The sequence below is a fragment of the Abramis brama genome (assembly GCF_963993115.1).
Source record: "Abramis brama genome assembly, chromosome: 20".
Classification (NCBI taxonomy): Eukaryota; Metazoa; Chordata; class Actinopteri; order Cypriniformes; family Leuciscidae; genus Abramis; species Abramis brama.
Window position 1 is genome coordinate 9,384,720 of NC_139982.1, and position 14,149 is coordinate 9,398,868.

The 14,149-nt window shown below is 37.6% G+C and overlaps 1 protein-coding gene across 1 annotated transcript in view; it reads right to left on the reverse strand.

Annotated features, from left to right (window-relative positions):
• Positions 1-12,644, reverse strand: part of LOC311070985 (uncharacterized protein) — a gene marked incomplete at its 3' end in the record, with an annotated part of 33,457 nt that extends 20,813 nt beyond the window's left edge. Inside the window, exon 1 of the mRNA XM_084095202.1 lies at positions 12,411-12,644. The remainder of the gene's footprint in view (positions 1-12,410) is intronic.
• Between the last annotated feature and the right edge of the window lie 1,505 nt (positions 12,645-14,149).

A 14,149-nucleotide genomic window follows, 5' to 3' on the forward strand; every position in this document is an offset into this window, starting at 1 on the left:
AGCGTGAACGCGCATGACATCACGCCCAGTCGATTCCGTCCCGAATCCCTCTTATTTATTTTACTGTACAGGATTATAGAGACAATCGCAGAGATCATAGAAGGGCTCATTCAGCCCATCAGGCAATTGTTTAAGCATGTATGGGTTAGAAAAACGGGTATTTTTAACATGAAAAGTTGCTTAATGCACCTTTAAGGTATTTTTGTGGCTTGACTGTAAACAACTTAAAAATAAATAAATGGTTTTATAGAAGAATATTTTGGTCAATTTAGTCAGCTTTTTCATTGAATCAAGAGAAACACTGAAAAGAAGGATAATGGTACAGTCTCCATGCTACACTAATGATAGTATTAAAGGGGTCATATAATGCCATTTTTGTACAAGCTAATATGATTATTTAGGGTCTAAATTAAAAGTTTGTAATATACTTTAATTACAAATTCTCATTAGTATTTTAAGAAAACACTACCTGGTCATTTTACCTTTGAAATGATACCTCTTTAAAGGGATACTTCACTTTAAAATGAAAATTCTGTCATCATTTACTCACCCTCAAGTTGTTTCAAACCTGTATGAATTTCTTTCTTCTGCTGCACAGAAAGATAGATATTTTGAAGAATGTCAGTAACCAAATAGTTAACTGGAACCATTGACTTCCAAAAAGTACTATGGAAGTCAATGGTTCCAGTTAACTGTTTGGTTACTGACATTCTTTAAAATATCTTCCTATGTGTGCAGCAGAAGAAAGAAATTCTTACAGGTTTGAAACAACTTGAGGGTGAGTAAATGATGACAGAATTTTCATTTTAAAGTGAAGTATCCCTTTAAATGATAATGAGCTTTGCTCACCCCGCCCCTCTGCTCTGTGCGTACACCGTAACACAATAACCATAACGCGTTGTTCATTATAAACGTGGGATTATGAATTATATTGAGAACGTTGTACATAGAAAACATGCCGTAATGTACCCTGAGTGTAAACAGCCGCATTCATCGTGAAGCGTGCAAGCTATTTGCAAAGATTAATATAAAGATTAATATAAAGGTCAATAAAACGTTACACTCACTTCAGTTCTTCTGGAGGTGCAGCAGGAACACGAATAGTTGGTACCGATCCTTTTTTCAGGAGCAGCTTCTTAGCAAAACCAGCTTTATACTGACCCTCGTTTGTAAAGCAGTCTGGTGAAATGATTTGCGCAAACATGAAAGCATTGACGTTGATCGTGGGGAATATTCCCTTCGAAAACAAACTCAGCCACTGCGTCTTCAGCGGTTCGGATTTAGGAACATCAAAATGATGCTGTGTTCCTTATTACACCCAAGAACAGAACACCACAATCCAGGGACGTGCACAGACATTTTGAGGGGCAGGGGCTAAAAAAGGTCACTTCTTATAATTACGTTTTTTTTTTTTTTTTTTTACAAAAAAGTAAATATATTAACGCAACTCTGACTTCCTTTTTAAAAAATTAATTAAAAAAGTTAATTAACTTTATCTTCCTCAAACTTCATTTTCAAAAGATGTCTACAAAATGATCAGTTCACACAGAAACCATGGTCTCCTTAGTATTCACTAGGTTTATAGAGCAGCAAAGGAAACCATTCCACAATGTGCATGTTTTGAAAACATTTTCTTTGCTACTAGTTTCAAGTATATATTTATTGTTTAAATACGTTTTGTTTCACAAGCAAAATAACTTTTTAGCTTCACACAACCAAGCATCAGAATACTAAATTGCCTTAAAGTTTTAATCAAATACATTAATATTATTATTGCTATGCATGTACACACAGACACATACACAATAACTGATGGTGACTGACATGGACTTAGTTTCACATTTGAGGGAGGACTGTATCATCATCATCATCAAATAAAACCTTCAAAATCCACATTTAGATGGAGTTTGTTTTAAACCTACTACACTCTTAAAAATATTCTGTGGCTTAGTAAATATTACAGAAATATTTAACTTTATTAACTTATAAAATCTCTGAAAATCTTTACTTGATTGTTTGAATTAAACTTACCAAAATAATTTAGTAAAAATTCAATAAAAGCCAATGTCATGTATGTATTTGTGGTTGTATGGAATACTATTTTATAAAGGTTTAGAGGAAAAAAAAAAGTTTAATTACTCATAAATAAAAAGTTAATTTATAAATATTGTTATTTTTAATGTTTAATGTTAACTCATTTCTACTCAGTTTTATGTATTAATGTACCAGATGCAGTTACTCAGATTTACTACATTTTTTAGAGTGTATCCTCCATCTGTTTGCATCTGTAGATTTCTTCTAAATTCACCAATTTAGATTTCTAAATTTCAGGGGGAAAGACTCTTGATGTAGTTAAGTCATTAACTGGGGACGTTCTGTATGCAAATTAGGCGTCAACTAGTTAAAATGCGCACATTTGCATCAATTGGCAGGGCGATGCAGGAAAATAGGATAAACAAAATAACTAAAGCATTTCACCTTGATATATGCTTATTTTATTACTAACTTATTTTATTACACGGCTTGGTTGAACTCCAATGTAGAATGCGGTCTGTTGTTTATTGATAACAGATCGCTGTGCGGAGTATAGACCATTTCAACGGCTATTTGTAGATGGAAGGAAGTGACGTGTTTGGCCCTCAGACGGTTCCGGTTAGTTATCGCGCACATTCAAAACATGGTTTTTGGTTTTTTTATGGCAATTTTTCGATTATTTTCTTATTCATTCGATAAAACATGTCAAAATTTAAATTAGGAGCGTGCTGTTCGGTTGTTGGCTGTTCTCTCAGGCCCGGAACTAACTTGCTTTCGGAAATCAAAGCGTTTAGATTTCCGAAAAACAAAAACCAACGTGACGCCTGGATTGCGGCAGTGAAGAGAGATGGCTGGATACCAACTAGCAACTCTAGGATATGCAGCACACATTTTATCTCTGGTAAGTAAACGACATTTTTGTCATTAAATAATTTGTATTTCTATACGTTAACTAGTTAAGTATGATGAATCATTATTTGAGCTAGCAGTTTGGCCCCGTCATTGTTTTCATAGATAGCATGTAACGTTAACGTTAGCGTTTTGATACGTTTGCAGTGAAAAAGCCAGATTTTTATTTCCGTTTCATTTCTAATGTTCTGTGGGCTGTAATTAGGAAAGTAGCCGTACATTAGTTGTCTAGCTATCCATTCAGCTGACAGCAGTGCATAACATTAACACTTTACAATAATGTTTTATTGTGTAACATTAGCTAACTGCATTATTTCACAAAATATAACGATAAACAAAAATGTTCATCACTTATTAAGCTTGTTTAATGTTAATTCCAACATGCACTAATACATTAAACAATAACAGTATGGCTATTTTTCTTTGTTTATTAACCTGGTTCATTTAAACATGTACATTTAATCATTTAGCAGACGCTTTTATCCAAAGCAACTTACAAATGAAGAGAGCAATAAAAGCAGTCAAATCATCCTATATTAAATATTAAAGTAATATACTTTTATTACAAATCTGTTTTTAATTATTGTGTGATTTAAAGTTTTAACCCGATTTTGCCATAGGCCACTAACAAAAGCTTTACATTATGAAGAATTGTAGATGTATTAGACTTGCTGTAAAATGTTAATTGTTTGTTCATGCTACCTAAAATATTACTAATACAAGACCCTTTTTAAAGTGTTAGTGCAGTATGCAGTGGTCATACTGATAGCTAGCTAGTTTATTGATGATTACATTAAAATGCTCTTGGTCTTTGTCATCTATCTTCAACCAGTGATGTGTAAAATATATAACCTATCCCAATAATGTTTTTCTACTTGTGTCTTTAGGAAAGCCATCAGATGATCCTCTAAATCCAGATTAAATACCATCAAAGCTTCCTCACAGACCTGACACCTCCAGAAAAATGGACCGATATCAGAGGTCTCTGAGACGAGCATCAGAGGTCTCTGAGATGAGCATTGGAGTTCAGCCTATTGAGGAAGTGCAGGACATGGACATAAATGTAACACAAGTTAAGTCCTTCAATGATATGTGTGTTGGAACAGATCTCACTATGAGTGATATTGAAGATATGCAGAAACTGAACACATCTTACAAAGAGCAAGCGAGAAGCCTAGATTCAAAGGTACAAACTCTAACCCATGAGAGGAAACAACTGAAATCTGATGTGGATTTAAACAATGATCAAATCATTCACTTCTACACTGGCCTTCGCTCATCCAAAGTGTTTTTTGCCCTTTTGACATATCTCACCACTGCTTGGAGTCCGAGAACACAGAGTCCTCCAACACCTCTCCAGTTTTACTTGGTCTTAATGAAACTGAGACTTGGCCTCACTCATAAAGATCTTGCCTTCAGGTTTCATTGCAGTTGTGCAACAATCTCTGCAATATTTCATGACTGGTTGAACGTAATGACACAGCGTTTCAGCGCTCTAATTCATTGGCCTTCTAGGGAAGAGATTAAAAAGAATCTTCCTGCCCTGTTCAAAAGCCCCCCATTCAATTCAGTGAGGTGTATCATAGACTGCAGCGAGATTTTTATTGACCGACCAACATCACTCAGTGCAAGATCAATGACATACTCCAACTATAAGTCCCACAACACCATCAAATTCCTGGTTGGCATCAGTCCAACAGGGTCAATCACATTCCTTTCCAAGTCTTGGGGTGGTAGAACCAGTGACAAAACAATCACAAAATCATCTGGTTTAATTGATCTTTTGGAAGAGGGAGACATTGTCATGGCTGACAGAGGGTTCAGTTTCCCTGAGTATTTTGCTGCAAAAGGAGTCCAGCTACTCATACCAGCTTCAACCCGTGGAAAGACACAGCTTTCAGGACGAGAAGTGTCTGTGTCACGGCAAATGTCAAGGTTGAGGATTCATGTGGAAAGAGCTATTGGTCGAATTAAAAAGTACAGCATTTTAAGACATACACTCCCCATAAACTTGGTGAAGCGAAGATCAAAAGACACAGTGGCAACTGTAGATAAAATTATTTTGGTTTGTTCTGCATTATCTAATTTGGACAAGCCATTAATTCAGTAAAAAAAAAAAAATACATGAGACACTGACAAGTGGTTGAAAACCCTTTTATTTTGTTATTGAATGATTGTGTACAGAATTATGTGTATATATTGTATATAGATTTCTATTGGATTTGTTTATGGTTGTATATATGTTGTATATAGATTTCTATTGGATTTATGTTTGATCTTTAATTATTATTTTTTTCTAACTATCTACAATTATTAAACATTTGTTTGTTAATGAGAACATTTGTTGTCCTGCAATTGATTGAATGTATTACAATTACTAAAATAACAATTTTAACAAATTACTTGCAAGGCTGGGTATGATTTCAGATTTATTTGGATTACGGTGAACACACTGAACAAAACCATTGCTCACCAGGGTGCCTTTTTAAGCCTAGACATCTCAGGTGAAACACCTTGTGACAGACAGAGCACAGTGTGACTGATGTTTTAGACCTGCTTTTACACAAACAAGAAGTCTCTGCGATCAGAAATTGTTTCTTCAGTTTGTGTGTGCAAATTTCTGTAAGAATGTGCTGTCTGTAGAAGAGGTCCAGTTTTGTTCTGATCTGAGCCCAGTACTCTTTAGAGAACTCTACTTTCTGAATGTGGCAGTCTTCTGTTGTCCAAATGACAAAGAAAGATGTTTCAAGTTCACACACTGCCATTTGCCCCTGAACTTGTGCATAGTATGCATGGTTCTGTTTAAGCTCAAAGTTTTTACCCAGACAGAAATCTTTGCTCTTGATGGCATCAGTTATGGACATATTTGCATACTTAAAAGGGCATTTTATTTCAAGCGTTGCACTTGGGCAGCACTTGCAATGGACTCTTCCATCTGGGCTGGCTCCTAAATGAGGAAACTTTGGATTTACTAACCAACCCTATTTCTTCCACTATCAAGCTGTCATGACAAGTCATCTGGTTTGAAGTAAATGCTTCTCTAGCTAGCTGTTCATTATTCTTTCCCCAAGCTAAGGCTGGTACATTTCTGCTGGATGTGTAGCCCATGATTTTAGATGTCACGCTAGCTTGACTTGTCTTGCTTCTTAATACTTCATTAAAGTGGCTAGCGGTGATTCTGCCCTGTCTCTGCTCAAACCACTGTTCACAAGAGGACTGACCCAGTGTGCTTTCTTGGAGGTGCTTACAATTCAGTTCATTAAAGTAAGTAGGGATGGTTTGCATGATTTTATCTAGCTCATTTTGTAGTTCAACTTGTGACAATAAACTGCTTTTCATCAAAAAGCTGTGTAAGGGGCTTTGGCAAGATTGTTGCATCTACAGTGCTGTTGGTACAAGGTGTGTCACCCGAAACTGCTACATGTGATTCCTCACTAGAATCTGCCTCAGCTGTAGTCAGAACATCAACCCTGTCTGTGTTCTCCTGCTCTCCCTCAGATGCAGTGTCTGTATCACTACCTACAGTTATAGTGGTAAACAGTGCACAGTCTGGGATCTCATTCTGAAATCAGAATTACATTAAGTCATAGTCAAATTTATTTCTCTCAATCCAGATAATTTTCTAAAAAACATGTTAAGAGTGAAATGTATATGCTGTTGACGGTATAGTTACATATCTGTATTGCATTTGGTTTACGTTATTTGGTAACACTTTAGAATATGGTTCCTTCGTTAATGAATAACTACACAGGAAGAAATGAGTAACACAATATTAACAATCTAGTAACTAGTCAAAATCATAACTACTTTTCTATGACCTGCTTTGTCCTTAAAGTTCCTATTTGACGATTCAATCCATACAAATGCACACACACATATACTGTATGTGTATGGGAAAACATGAAATGTGTTCTTATGTTTTTTATTTATTTCACAGATATAGTTAGATACAAGTGTATGTATATGTATTCATGTATGTGACTTATCCATGCAAACTATATAGGAACATGTGTTTTGCATATATTGTCATCAGGTTTCTGCAAATTCCTTACCATCAATGACTTAAAAAGCATGCTTGGTGAGACCGGTGTGACTACAGTGGGTAAGATGACCTCCCTACTCTGAATTGCTCTTTGTCTGACAGGCTTGGAAAAGTCTATGTCTGCTACTGGTTTTGGATCAATCTAAAACAAAGTGGGATTATACATTTACTGCAAGTATCTACTTTTACATAAAAGCAGCAACACACCCCTTGTGAAAATTAACTATGGTTATTAACCAAGTCTAGTAGCCATGCTTTTGTTTCGTTTTATGATACTCATTTGTATAACCACAGTTTTATTATAATTGCCATTGTTAAACTATGGTTAATTTTGTGGTTACCATGGTTTAACTACAATAACCATGTTTTCTATTTGCAGTAAAACCATAGATCATTTTCATAAGGGATGTGATCAGAATTAGAATTTTAATTTAATATGAATTAGAACAACAACAACAAAAACACATTAGCCAGAATTGAATTGCATGCACCTTCTTGTTTATTCGTGACCACATGCAGGTCTCAGATGTTACAGATGGAGCATTCAAACCATCTCTAACACACTGTTCCACAGCAACCAGGATCGCAGCAACATGGCTACACACTTCACCTAACCTAACCACAAATATTTCCAAACGTATGAAATAATTAACTATGCAAAAGGTAATAATAGAACACAATAATTCGTTTACTAGAGGATTAGCAATGTGATTTATTATTTGAATAGACATATTTACCCAGCCATGCAAGTGCAATGCCCACTAATAACCTCCCCGGTCACCTTAGCAACGAACCACGCAGAGTACGTTTTTGAAAATGTCTGACTTGCTCCAACTTCACCAAATACAATACAAACATCGTCCACTATGTAGGAACAAATGTTTCCAACTTTTCCACTAAGGAAGTAGTTGTAAGCATCTAGGCTACGATATGCCTTGACCGCTTCTCTCGTGTAAACACACTCGGTCTCAACCAGATAATGGTACACGTCTGGATACGACACTTCAGGTAAATGTTTTACGTTCTGAGTGAATAGTTGTCGCCTCAGCGTCTGATTTAAAGGGTCCGGTAATTCCACGCTATCGCCGATTTGAATTTTTTTTAAATATCTTAACTGTTCTGTTTTAGCTAGACTTAAAAAGTATGTGCTAGTCATTTTGTTTTGACAGCTCTGTGGTTTAAAAATGGCGCCACCGGAAGTGCTTCAGGGCCAGACATGCGCAGTAGCATTCCAACGCGTTTGTTATTGTTTACGTCCTTGAAATGGTCTATAACAGACCGTTGCCATGAAAAACAGAGCGTTGCTATGGACTCATAGGATTCTAACCGTAGAGACGGAGCGTACTATTTTCTTTAGCGGAAGCAATACAATCGGGTTTAAATCGGGAGAGAGAGGGAGAGAGGGAGCGCTTCAGAACTCCTGACCTGATATTTAGATACTGTTCTTCAATAAATATATTTGTTTGACAGGGAAGCTGTGCGCAAACAGGAATATATATTATTTTTCTAAAATAAAAAAAAGCACCCCAGAAAAAAGGGCACTTTCTCTCCAGGAATAAAATGGGCAGGTGCTAAAGCCCCCTTTGATGTCTATGTGTGCACGTGCCAATTGCTTAGACGCCATTCTGCTCATAGACAGTGCTCCAGCGTATCAACAATGACCGCGCCGGTCCGCGCGGACTATGATTGACAGCTCGCTCAATAGCGAGGGCGAGTCTGTGTTGAAACGCTGCTGTCAACAATCAATCAACAATCGTGGGAGGGGCGTCCGACCGTGTGACGTCACTTGATTTGAGAGAGGGGAAAACATATAAGAAGATTAAAAAAAAACACTGGATGGATTTGTATCATTTTATGATGGTTGTGTACAGGCACTGCCAACACACATTTCAGTACAATCAACTTGTAAAAGTGCATGTACCATTATATGACCCCTTTAAAGCAGCACTAGGTAACTTTTCAACCTTCATAATATATTTCCAAGACTCTTGTGATGGTACATCGACTTACAATAGGTTGAATGACATGTCTGCCATAGCCTGACGGGGTCTGTATCGTTTTTAATCGTACTTTTAAACTTTGTGGTTCGGGTAGTAACCCCCGCGCACAAAAAGAACTACAAAATTCGACTGCTTTACGGCATAGGCTACCTCACTTCCCCCAACACGTCCTCACATGCTGTTGGACTTGTAAGTATAGAGCTGGTAAGTCCCGCCCCTTCCGCTAATCCCCCTGGACCTCAAAGTTGAAAAACCGTCAATGCAAGTGAATGGGAGAAAAAAATTATTTTCTGGTCCCGTTTGAATTTTGCCATGAATGTGAACATATGTTGTCTGTGAATTTTTTATAGAACTTTTCGTGTGAAGAATGCTACAGTTTAGCGGGTAGAAGTTTGATACGGTTAGACTTTGTGTGAAAGCACTTTGTGGACTACAACTCTTCGCTGCTTTCGACGCGTTTGAAACGCCACCACCACTAGCACACGGCTCTAGCTCACGGATCCCGCTAAACATGACTGTGTCTTTGGTGCACTTCACCGCCTTCTTTCAGGGAGAGGACAAAATCGTTGAGGTTGGTGAAAACCACGGGTAAGTCAACTTTATGGGGTGACGTCACATAGGCGACATGTAGTCTTTCTCATTATGTCTTTTCCACAACTGCTAGCCGACGAATCATACCATATACTGTCAAACTTGTAACATGAAAGATTATATAAAAAATTCACAGACAACATATGTTCACATTCATGGCACAATTCAAACGGGACCAGAAAATAATTATTTTCTCCCATTCACTTGCATTGACGGTTTTTCAACTTTGAGGTCCAGCGGGGTTTTACGGAAGGGGCGGGACTTACCAGCTCTATATTGCTTATATTGTATATCACTCGGACAAGCTTTCACTCGTTGGTGTGAGCTAAAAAGCACTTGGCGTTCTTGTTGATGGATTAGTAACTTAGACATCTTCGGAGGCTAGCTGTGCTTGTTCGATGTCCGACGATTTGTAACGCGTTGTGTTTATTCCCCAATCGAACTCGTGTAACTGTCTGTCACACGTTCTACCGTCCACAGCATTACTTGATAGACAAAAATAGGACAAGAATGAGCATCAAATAGAAACAACCAGCTTACGGGGTGTTCGAGGCACACATACAATACAGACTGCCGACAGTTAAACAGGGCGCGCGCAGCTCTTAAAGGGGCCACACCTTATTTCCACTCGTTACAGCTTCCATCCGACTTAACAGGGACCGGTATTCACCTTATTTTTAACGGAAATACGGACGCAGCCAGTTGACGGTATTTTGTGCGAGACTTCCGGTAAGGCACTTCCGGTCACTGGCGAGCGTTGTTCGTAACAACAAACTCATCGTTATGGCTTCGAGGAAGACCGGGATTGTTTGTGCAGTTAGAGGTTGTCATAATAACTGGCACAAAAGAAAGATTTACTTGGAGCAGGAGTGTTTTAATCATCGAATTATTGACATTTTAATAATCAGGCGCCCTATACGACCGGCGACACACTGGCTGCGTGGCGTTTCTGTTGCGTGGTGTTTTCTATGTCTTTGCACACCAGAAACGTCTCTGACGAGGCGTTGCTGCTGCTAGGTGACATGATAAGCCTCATTGGTGATATATTCGACATATGGGGAGAGAGTTGTGGAAGGCACTTAATGTTAAACATAAATATATAGCAGCAAAGACAACGTCGGCAGTATTGACGGCAAAATAGGTATATTTCAGAATATTCGTTCTGTATTGACAGGTGCAATATTTGAAAATCGATAATATATATTTTTTTTACATTTAGGCTATATCTGCATTTATGTCAAAACCTAAATTCAAACATCAAAATGTCATTAATATGTATTCATATCAAAATGACATACAAACATATTTTCCTATTCTATTTTGCCTGGAAAAGCTTCCGAAACGCTTGCGTGTCGCGTGAAAAATAGGCATCGATTCTATTTCTAGCATGATGCACGCATTTTCCCTGAGACGCGCGTGTCACGCAGGCAGTGTGCAAGCTCTAAATAACCTGTTAACATGGGAGCCGAAATAACGGACACGCCACGCAGCCCATTTGAAGAAACGACCGTATGTTTGTTCTTTTCATTTCGTGAACACAAGACCTACAGAAGACCACCCGATACCAGAAAAGTGGCTGGGCTATGAAGTCTGAATAAAAACTCCAAGGAGAAACAAAATCATTATAGTAACCCCTGTATAAAATCTAGTCATCATGGCATGATCATCATGGCATTTATTTTGTATGATTTATAATTATTTATAGCCATCTATGATCTACTTATTGCTATCATGTGCTTTGGTTGCATTCTGATGACATTATTAATACATTTGACATGACAAAATAGCCTACCTCCATAGATATATTAACTTAGTCCAGCGTTGGCTCGACCGTGTTTAGGGCGGTGCTGAAGGCGCCGGCGAAGTTTTGGCAATCTGCCAGCTAGATGCATGAGTGTTTTCAACCAGGTCCAGAACCCGACCTGGGTGAGGCGGGGCTTTAGTTCTTTGTTGTATTCATCTGCTACGGCATGTGTAACATTTTTCTGTCAACTCTGCATAATCCTTCGCAATCGATATCGTTAGTTAGCCCCAGAATCGAGGAAACGGAAGTGCCGCACAAAAACCGGAAACTGGACCCATATTTACTTCCGCGTTCGAAAATAAGGTGAATACAGGGGGGAGGGGATCAGGCCGTGAGTGAAGAGACTGCTCTGCGTGAGTGGTATTTACGACAGTAATGTTAAATACAAGTAGTCCACAGCGACTCTAGGGGTCGTTGTTTGACCAAAACGGAAATCTTACCTAGTGGGGCTTTAAGGCTTGTGTCCCCTTCAAAAATTTCTCTTCAGAAATTTTATGTTTACCCCCCCACCCCCCAACTGTTAGATGAGGTTTACGCCCATGCAACCATGACAAAGATGGCCTCCTCAAATGTCTTGTTTTGTCATTTAACAAGCTGACATCAGACAAGTTTACCTGTTTTATTATTTAAAAAAAAAATAGTTGGAGATTAATTTAATAGGTGATAACTAATCGTTTTAAATTTGCAGGTCAACAACTGTCTAAAAACAACTGTATTTTAAATGTTTAATGAAGATATTTAATTTATAAAATGTATTTACAGAATCAAACTTAAATTTAACAGTTTTATCCCAAAAAAGGATAACTATTCAGAGATGTATTTTAACAAAATGTGAAAACAATACATTTTCTTTTTTGTTTTACAGATATTCATAATGTCAGATGTTTCCTGTTCTTTTACAGAAAAGTCTATTTTTGCAAAAGAAATATATATTTTTGTGTTTTTAAATCTACAGGAAAAATCTGTAAAATCATAAATGACATTTTACACAATGTAAAATGTATTTTCACAGAAAGCAGAGAGTGCAGACCTGGCGAGAGGCTCGGTGATCTGGACACTGGCTGGATGGTTGCTGGATGTGATGGCGGTCTCTGACGACAGTCTGCAGGTTGTTGAGTCTCGGAGGAAGCCCCTGATCTCTGAGCCCGACAGGACAGAAGCAGTCCTTTTTAAAGGAAGCTGATTGGCCACACCTTCGGACAGGTGGAGCTGCAGATGCACAGGTTTGCCATGTAGGGTCAACTCTCTGACACAACGCTGATTAAACAACTCTGCACTATCTATCTATCTATCTATCTATCTATCTATCTATCTATCTATCTATCTATCTATCTATCTATCTATCTATCTATCTATCATGCAATTGGGCATTGTGCAATATAGAAGTTATTTACCACAGTATAAGTTAATGGGAAATGTGCAATCATTATCAAATAGAACTCAATAATACAATAATAATACTTACTGCAGTTATTACATTATGAGTTGCTACAGTATTTATATAACTCAAAATTAGTTTACTGGAGTTAAAAAAATGGCCCTCCTCTGTAAAATGTTACAACATGCTTTACCTATACCATACTTTTTTTTTTTTTATGGCTGATGATGTTAAATTGAAAATTCTCAGTCTCCATGCAAGCAGCCTGAATAATCCAGTGAAACAAGTTGCTATTTTTTCTATATTTTTATCTCGAAAACGCAGAGCTGATATTGATCCTTGTTTTAATCCTTTTTTATCCAAAGTCTGCTTGCCGTGGTCCACAATGTTTGAACGAAACAACAACGTGGCGACAAGTGACGTTTTTTTCCGAGACGGATAATTAATTAAAATGGGAATTTCTCTGAAGTTAAAGGTCCCGTTCTTCGTGATTCCATGTTTCCAACTTTAGTTAGTGTGTAATGTTGTTCTTAGAGTATAAATAATATATGTAAAATTATAAAGCTCAAAGTTCAATGCCAAGCGAGATATTTTATTTAACAGAAGTCGCCTACAAAAAACGTCTCGATTGGACTACACCCCTCTACATCCTTCTTTAATGACGTCATTAAAACCGTTTTTTCACTAAGCTCCGCCCACAGGAACACAGGCGTATTGATGGCGAAATGTCAACAGACGGTTGATGTTTATCTATAGTCGGATACCGCAAAAGTTTAATTTGAAGTTGTTAGTTTGCTCTGTCCATTTCACCACGGACTGTTTTTCTAACCTGGGATAATATCAAGCAGGCTTCTCTCAGCGTTTCATACTGATGAAGGGGGCAATTTCAACTATATTCCAGCAAGCGGTAAGTAGTGATTTACTACGGAAGTAGCGATCAACTTCACATCGTTTCTCTTAGTAGGATGAAAATAATCTTACTTAAACTGTGATTAATATACAGAAAGCGATCAAAGAACAATCCCTTTTCAATCGTCCAAGCTGTCAATCACACAGCGCGAGTTTATCTGGACACTTGCCAAAACTCGTTATGAAATCAATGACGCTGTTACACTGCACAACGAAGCTCTTACTGTATTTATATGCCTCATGTTTGCATTGGTGAAATCATTAGTGAGTGCAGAAACTGCGTTGCAATGATAAGATCTTTTTTCACGCGATCAACAGGCTGTCATCTGCTCAGTGCTCATCACTGCACCCTTTTATGTGATTGAAATATATCTAAATACTTAAAAAACTTCTCACGATTCGTTAATCCCGATAGCTGTAATAGTAAAAACGTATAATAGCTGTAATAGTAAAAGTTTTCCAGATAGTTCCACATGTAATGC